Here is a 7,600-nt window from a genome sequence, read left to right as displayed (position 1 = left end):
CAACAATGCCCAACAAATGTTGCCACCCATAGCTCCTTATGAATTAGGACTTTGTTTTCCACAGAACTGATTCCTACAGAACTGATTCCTGGAGGTAGGATTATTGAATTGAAAGGTATATTTATGCTTAATTTTCATAACCATTAGCAGAGATCCCCATTTTCTCCAGATCCCCATATTCTGCTTCTGCTTCACCTTCTGTCTCCCTCCTACCTCAAGACACCCTAAAACCTGTCCGGCATTAGATACTGTCACACCTCTGGGTTCTTTCAGAATTATGGTTGAAACCAACACCCCTCTACAGCAGCATAACAAGAGTAGATAGTGAGAGCAGTTGCCTAAAGTAAAGTGATTAAAAGGTTCCATTTTACGAAGATATAAAAATAATAAGCTAAAAGTTAATTTGCTTTTTACTGTCACCACATACAGGTCATTCTAACAACACTGCTTCCCTCAAAAATCTTTTATTGGCCAAAATTCTAAGCTGTTGCCGTCCGTGACTGAGTCTTAATAATGTGTAAACTTCAAATCCCAGTTACAGGACTGGCCTCAAATGGCCTCAGCCACACATTTGCTTCTAAAGTAAATTATAATGGTTCTCAGTAATTCTAGCTCACTTCAGATGCTGCTTGTGTCTCCAACCTCTGAGGTACACTCCTGTGCTTCCACGGGAAAGTCAAAATGAGCCAGGTTAGCTGGATGCAATTTTTCTTTTTTGAAATTAAAAAGACACCAACATCTTTTCAAACAGAATCAGCTTTGAACAATGTATTGTGAAGCACCAACCTTTAAAATGGCTCCTTGTGGAGAAACACATGAACACGGTTAACAGCTACCAAAAATGTAAAGAAAAAGAATGCCACAGAAAATATAGTCAAATTTTGAAGAAGAATCCCAGGAAAAATGACAAGAGTCGCTGCCAGAAGAAACCGAAGGACAATCTTTTATTCTGGAACAAATCCCATGTACTCTGAGCCTCAATTTTCTCATCCATAGAATAGGGACAATCGTACTTAACCTCCTGGGATTCATGTAGGGATTAAGTGAGTTAACGTTTAACATACAAGGCTTGAAGTTGCAAAATTAAGGCAGGGTTTGACCTATGGATCTTATTCCCCACTCCCTGCCATTTTTTAATTTAAGTTTGAATTATTCTATCCAATAATAAAAAAGTTTGAATTAGTTCTAATGTTTGAATGTTGAGAGGTCTCACACTTAAAAAAAAAAAAAAATCCACATTTCTGCCTTCTCTTAGAAAACCAGAAGCTTTAGCAATATTGTACCCACTCTGTCCTGCGCTAGCCAGGGGCTGGTCTGGAGAAGGACTGAACCCCAGGGGCCCCAGATGGCAGGTGCTCATTGTTCTCTGCTTCCGCCGTTGCCTGGCAACAGCGTGGGCCACTGGGAGTCCTCTGACCACAGGGCTCTGCTCCCTCACTTTACCTGCCGGTCCAGGTAGGCCTGCTGTGACATTTAGCTTCAACCTGGCTTCTCCTTGGCTTCTCATTGGGGTCAGGTCCTGTCGCGTTATTCCCACGGTGGTGGGAAGGCTCCGTCAGGCCTGAGGTGATGGCTATCTTTCTCCCGGAGATTTACCTTCTGATGGGATTTAGGGAAAGGCTTGTCCTAATCCTGTCACTCTGACTGTGAACAACCCCAGTAATGAAGTGAGGACTTTTTTGCCATCTGGGCAAGGGATCAATCGTGAGTGGCAGAAGCTTTTCCCTCCAGACTACTTCACAGTTCTGTTTCTCTCCCTCCCCATAGAGCAGCCCTCCTTCAGGCCACCACCATTGCCCCGATTCTCATACAACCAGAAAAGGGAATTAAGACATACTTTGTCTTTCTTAATTCTCTCTCTTTTTAAAATTTTTACATCTAGTAATTTATTCCAATCACCCTTTTTTAAAAAATTGAGGTATAACTGCCTAACATTTTATCAGTTTCATTATAGCATAATAGTTTCTGTGATAGTGTTTGTTTTTTAATTCTCCAAATTTTAATGGTAAGGAATGAACATTTTTGGCTTTTTAACGTTTTCATTATTATTATCTATGAGAACATCTTTTCAAAAAACAGCTTTTATTATTTTCCAAGTTTGAATGATAAACCATCCCCTAAACCCACTGTTAAAGAAGTTTTATAATTTTTCTTCTAAGGCCATAGTCCCTCTAAAAGTACTTGATTAATTTAATAAATACAAAACATTTTGCAGTGGGATTTCATCATTTATATTTATTGATTGATTTCAAGTCTGCCCTTCCTCTCAAATACTTTTCTTCATAAATATTCAAACTTGGGGCTGTGTGTGTGTGTGTGTGTGTGTGTGTGTGTGTGTGTGTGCTTTCATGGTTTTTTACTTATGACGATCGTTTTGGGTTACTTTTAATCCTCTTTCCTTCACCTCTGAAAACCAGGAAGTGACCGGAAAGAACAGGGCCATTAGTAATCTTGTGATTATGTCTTCCTCTTTTTGTTTCTCACTCTACATCAATAGTTTCTTCTTGCCTCTCCTCTGGTTTGGATTTTTCAGTGTTGCAAACTTCTGGTTCTTAGTTTATATACTCTAAACTTCTGAAAGAAAAAAAAAATGGTACTATCCAACTATCTCCATCCATTTTCTACAGCTTAAGCTGTCATGTTTAGCTGCTGAGTCATGTTCTGGATAGCAGGAGAATGGCTTCTTCTCATGGCCTTTTCTCTGGCCTAGGTAGGGGACGAATGCATTGCTAGTTATAGTAGCTCTGTTGAGGGTTCCATAGGATATTCAACAAAGATGATCACGTCTCAGGCAAGTAAAATGACTTTCTTTTCTGTTTGGATTCCTTTTATTTCCTTTGCTTCCCATATTGTACTGGCTTAGATCTCTTTAAGGAGTAGTGTTCAGATTTGCTGACAAAGCAAAATCCAGCAGCACACCTCATGAGGAGTCATGCAGTTCTGGAAGTATCTGGAAACCGAGATAAGGGTCCTAACTTGGCTGGGTGCTGGTGAGGGCCATCCACTAGGTTGCATACTGCAGACTTCTCGTTGTATCCTCACATGGCAAATAGCAGAGAGGGCCACAGTTGGTCCTTGTTGTCTCTGTGGGCTATTTTCAAGGGTCATGCAGACAAATCATCATGTGGAAGATTAGGGGCTGGGGAGGCTGCTTTTAGGCAACAGGCCTGAAAATGGAAATTCAAATAAGGTAAAAGGGCCTACAAACCACCATGCTGAATGCAAAAAGGCTGATTAGGTGACCCACTTCAAAATACCCATATGCCCTAGCTAACCAGTGGGTTACTCAAATCTGGCACAGTTACACCCCCCTCCCCACCAAAAAATCCACAAGTTCCCATACTATCTCACTCCACCCTACACCTATAAACCCTCACCACCACCTCCTGGCAGACAGTCTCTCCTTTGCGGTCCTACCTGCTGATCCCTTGCAGTGTTTTAGATAAAATTGTAGCTCCTCTGTTCTGCCTTAAGTGAATTCTTTCACTACCAGCTGACCAGTGGCCTCTGCCTGGTTGGTTTACTCCACAGGGTTTAGGCTGAGCTACAGTGATAATGGTATACCAGTTAGCAAGCTGAAGACAAAATATCACAGGCAATGACTTCTTAGCACCAAGGAAGTTTGGGAAGCAACTCAGACAGAGATTGACCAGAGTTTGGAGCTGATGCTCTCCGAAGACTTGCCTTCCCCTCTGCTGGGCTCCCAGGATGAGCAGGGAATCATGAACATGCCATTTTGTTTTGTTTTGTTTGAAAGATTTTATTTATTTATTGGACACAGAGAGAGAGAGAGAGAGATCACAAGTAGAGTGGCAGGCAAAGGGAGAGGGGAAAGCAGGCTCCCTCCCCACTGAGCGGAAAGCCCGATGTGGTCTCAATCCCAGGACCCCAAGATCATGACCTGAGCCAAAGGTAGACGCTTAAAGACTGAGCCACCCGGGCACCCGAACATGCCATTTTGAAATCTGACTACTGAAAAGCCAGTCCGGGGTCAGCCCCCAAGAATAAAAAAGAACAGTGCAAGGCCTGGCTGTCTCAGGGGCACATTACAGGGTTTCCCAGACTGACAGAGTTCCCTGTCTTCTGTCCATGCAAAATAGCACTTTCCTCTGTGCATTTTTGTTCTATTTTAATCAAACCATCTGGCCTTGATAAAACCCTACTGTTACCTTTCCTGAGACAAATTTCTGCAATGCCCAAGTCTTGTCAGTGTCATTGGATGCTTAGCAACCCTTTGAAGAATCAGAAAGTCCCAGTGCTTCTTTAAATAAGGGTTCACGGACTATTTGCATGTGTCACCATTCTCTGGGCCTCTTGCTAATAACGCAGATTACCTTGGTCTCAACTCAAACCTCCTGTATCAGAAACTTTAGGGTGGGTTCTAGGTACATGTATTTTAAAGCACTCTGATCTTATACTCCCCACACTTAAATTCCTCCAATAATCACTGGAATCATTCCTTCTAGGAAAAAAACAAACTCTGTTTCCATGGCCTCTAAGGTCCTGCCTAGACTGGACCTTGCCTTCTTAGCTCCCATGAGGTGGTCCTTCCATCTCTCAGTTCATCCCCCAATAGCCCGATGCCCTCCTCTTACAGAACCACATGCTCTTCTCCTGCCAGGAATGATTGTCCCTCCCCCCTTCACCCAGCTAACCACAACTCCTAATTGAGGTCTCCTACTGGATCACATTCCCTTATTGCTTGTTCTCATACTACTTGACCCCTATTCACATGCATGAATAATTGATTTTTATCTGAATCCCCAACAGACCATATAGTTCTGAACACGGGACCAGTATCTTGTGTTTTCTCCCACTAAATCCGCAAAGCTGCCTTAATGCCTGACACATAGTAGATGCTCAATACATAATTGAAACGAACCATCCTTTTCCCAGTGTGATCGCATCTAGTCTCATGATTTTAAGTCCCATCTATGCTCTAGTGACCTCCAAATTTATACCCTTGACTCTAATAGGCATCCCCAAGTTCAATTCTTTCCCCTCTCTCTCTCTCAGAGAGCATGGGTGCATACACAAGCAGGGGTGGGTGGGGGGCAGAGGAAAAGGGGGAGAGAATTTTTTTTTTAGATTTTATTTATTTAATACAGAGATAGGACAAGTAGGCAGAGCAGCAGGCAGAGGGAGAGAGAGAAGCAGACTCCCCACCAAGCAGGGAGCCTGATACGGGGCTCAATCCCAGGACCCTGGGATCATGACCTGAGCCAAAGGCAGCTGCTTAACTGACTGAGATACCCAGGAGCCCTGAGAGAGAGAATCTAAAGCAAGCTCCAGGCCCAGCACAGAGCCCTATATTGGGCTTGATTGCACAACGATGAGATCATAACCTGAGCCAAAATCAAGACTCAGACACTTAACCACTGAGCCACCCAACTCAATACTTGATTCCCATCTTTGCCATCTCAGAGGCTGGTGTCATCATTCATCCTATTGCTTAGGGCCCCAACTTGGTGTCATCTTTAACCATCTTTGTCCTTCATGCATATTTGATCCATCATCACCATCCCAATGGCTTCCTTTCAAGATATTTTCAGAAACCTCCATTCACCTGCTCCAGTGCTACCACGTTAGCCCATGCCACCATCATTTCTTGATGAGACCAACTTCTGTAGTACCCTTCTGGGGGAGACCCCTGGGTTTGTGGAAATAACCAAAGACCACCTAAAGGAGAATGCTATTTACTCAGCATTTGTTGTAGCAGGGGAAACAGCCACCATTATGCGTGTGTCAGAGGCCCAAAGACAGGCAGGGGAGTGGGAAAGATTTATAGTAAATTAAAGAAAGGCACTGAGTGTGTGTGATTGGAGGCTTTAGCTTGGGGAAGCAGGATGTGGCATAACTAGAAGCAGAGTATCTTATGTAATTGATCTGAGGACCATATCTGGCTTTCTTTGGTTGGTCCTGAGTTGGAAGTGGCTGCACTATTAGGGAAGCTGGTAGTCCCTGACCAAGTCCTGACCACGTGGGGCCAGTTGCTGCAGAGGGTGTGGTTTGAACCCTGCACTGGTTATTGCATGGCTTGTGGATCAGAGTTCTATTTCCACATAGTGTGGCCATTGTCTGCTGGTATATTCAGTCTCTTGGGTAGATGTGGACTTCTGTAACCACTTGGGTCTTCTCTCTTCAATGGGCATCAGATGAGCTTTGCCATAAGTTTCAGGGCATAGAAGAGTGGACAGGTAGGTCTGTACAGAAGCATCTGGGTATCCAATAAGGCTGATAATGTAGTACCCTTTCCAATAGACAGTCTCAAGGCTGTAAGAGGTGGGGTCTCATTTCTCGCCCTTTTCAAATAGGCCTCCCTTAGCGACTCACTTCTAATAAAGAGAATGTGGTAAAAGTGATGTTTGTGATTTCCAAGTCTAGGTCATGAAATTAATAGAGCCTCCATCTGGATCTCTTTCAGGGACATACACTTTCGGCACCCCGAGCCTCCATGTGAGAAGTATGGCTGTCCTGAAGCCATTGTACCAGAGAGATGGACAGACCACGTACTGGAAACTATAGCACTGGAGAAACAGAAAGGGACGTCTGAGGAGCCCAGTTGTTGAGTCTTCTCAACCTAGGCACCAAGTCATATGGAAGAAGAAACTTTTGGGATGACTCCCATCCCGGCTATTTTCTGAGTACAAATGAATGAGAGACCCCAAAAAAGAATCACCCGACTGAGCCTTATCATCCCCACAACTGTGAAATATCATAATATTACATTGCAGTCGCCCTTTACATCACTAAATCTGGGCTGGTTTGTTACACAGCAGTCAGTAACAGTTACAGACCTCCTGAGTGTAGCTGAGATGGAGAGCAAGCCAGAGGAGCTGTGGGGAATGGCCGCCACCCATGTGGACCTCACTGTCACACTATCTGCCGCCTTGCTGAAGGGCAGGTCACTCCCCAGGCCCTCACCAGGGAAGGCCAGCCTGGGATTCTTCAAATGTAAATGTCATCGAAATGCTGAACTCCCATAATGAATACAAAGCGGCCCTACTAACCACATACCCTGCCGTGGGAGAAATTCCCACGCCACTGGATCACGTGCTTAAAATTCTAATTCAGGCAGAAATGCTAGGTCTAGAGATGAGTTTTTTTTTTTTCCCCTCTGCTATGGAATCTGTTTTATCTTGCCCTCCCTTGAATATAAGATCCCTTTGCTAGTTAAAAAAGTAAGCCACGGCTAGCTACGGAAGATGTCCAGTCCAAATTCCATACTAAGACAAGCAAACAGAGTCTCGGGGAGCTGAGGGAATAACTCTCAGTTAACAGATAGCCGAGAAGAGTTTAAAGGCCAGGATTTTTGACTCCCAGTGTCCAGTGTGCTCCTCAAGGAACAAATGTTTAATTTACATAATAAACCCTTTATAAACCACTTATGGGCCAAGACTAAGTGCTACATAGCTATTAACATTAATTCTTATAATGGCTCTAGGGCTATTTTAACTGTCATTTTGTGGTGAAAAGAGACAACTGAGGCCCACAGAGCTTAGAGGTCCTTGCCCAGGCGCTGCTTTAGAGATCCCCACACTGGCCTTTTCTTGCCTTCTCCTCCTCTGTGAGCTGAGGAATCCATGGGGCCAAAATGCTG

General features: G+C 43.9%; 1 long non-coding RNA gene across 1 annotated transcript; it reads left to right on the top strand.

Annotated features, from left to right (window-relative positions):
* The first annotated feature begins 1,382 nt into the window (after positions 1 to 1,382).
* On the top strand, positions 1,383 to 7,384 carry LOC309841333. The gene is made up of 2 exons (XR_014299068.1): positions 1,383 to 1,455; positions 6,425 to 7,384. It is a non-coding gene; the product is annotated as an uncharacterized lncRNA (long non-coding RNA).
* The last annotated feature ends 216 nt before the right edge of the window (positions 7,385 to 7,600 follow it).

Source organism: Mustela nivalis (assembly GCF_964662115.1).
Source record: "Mustela nivalis genome assembly, chromosome: 1".
NCBI lineage: Eukaryota > Metazoa > Chordata > Mammalia > Carnivora > Mustelidae > Mustela > Mustela nivalis.
The sequence above is the reverse complement of the archived record's forward strand: the minus strand, read 5'-3'. Positions and strand labels throughout refer to the sequence as shown.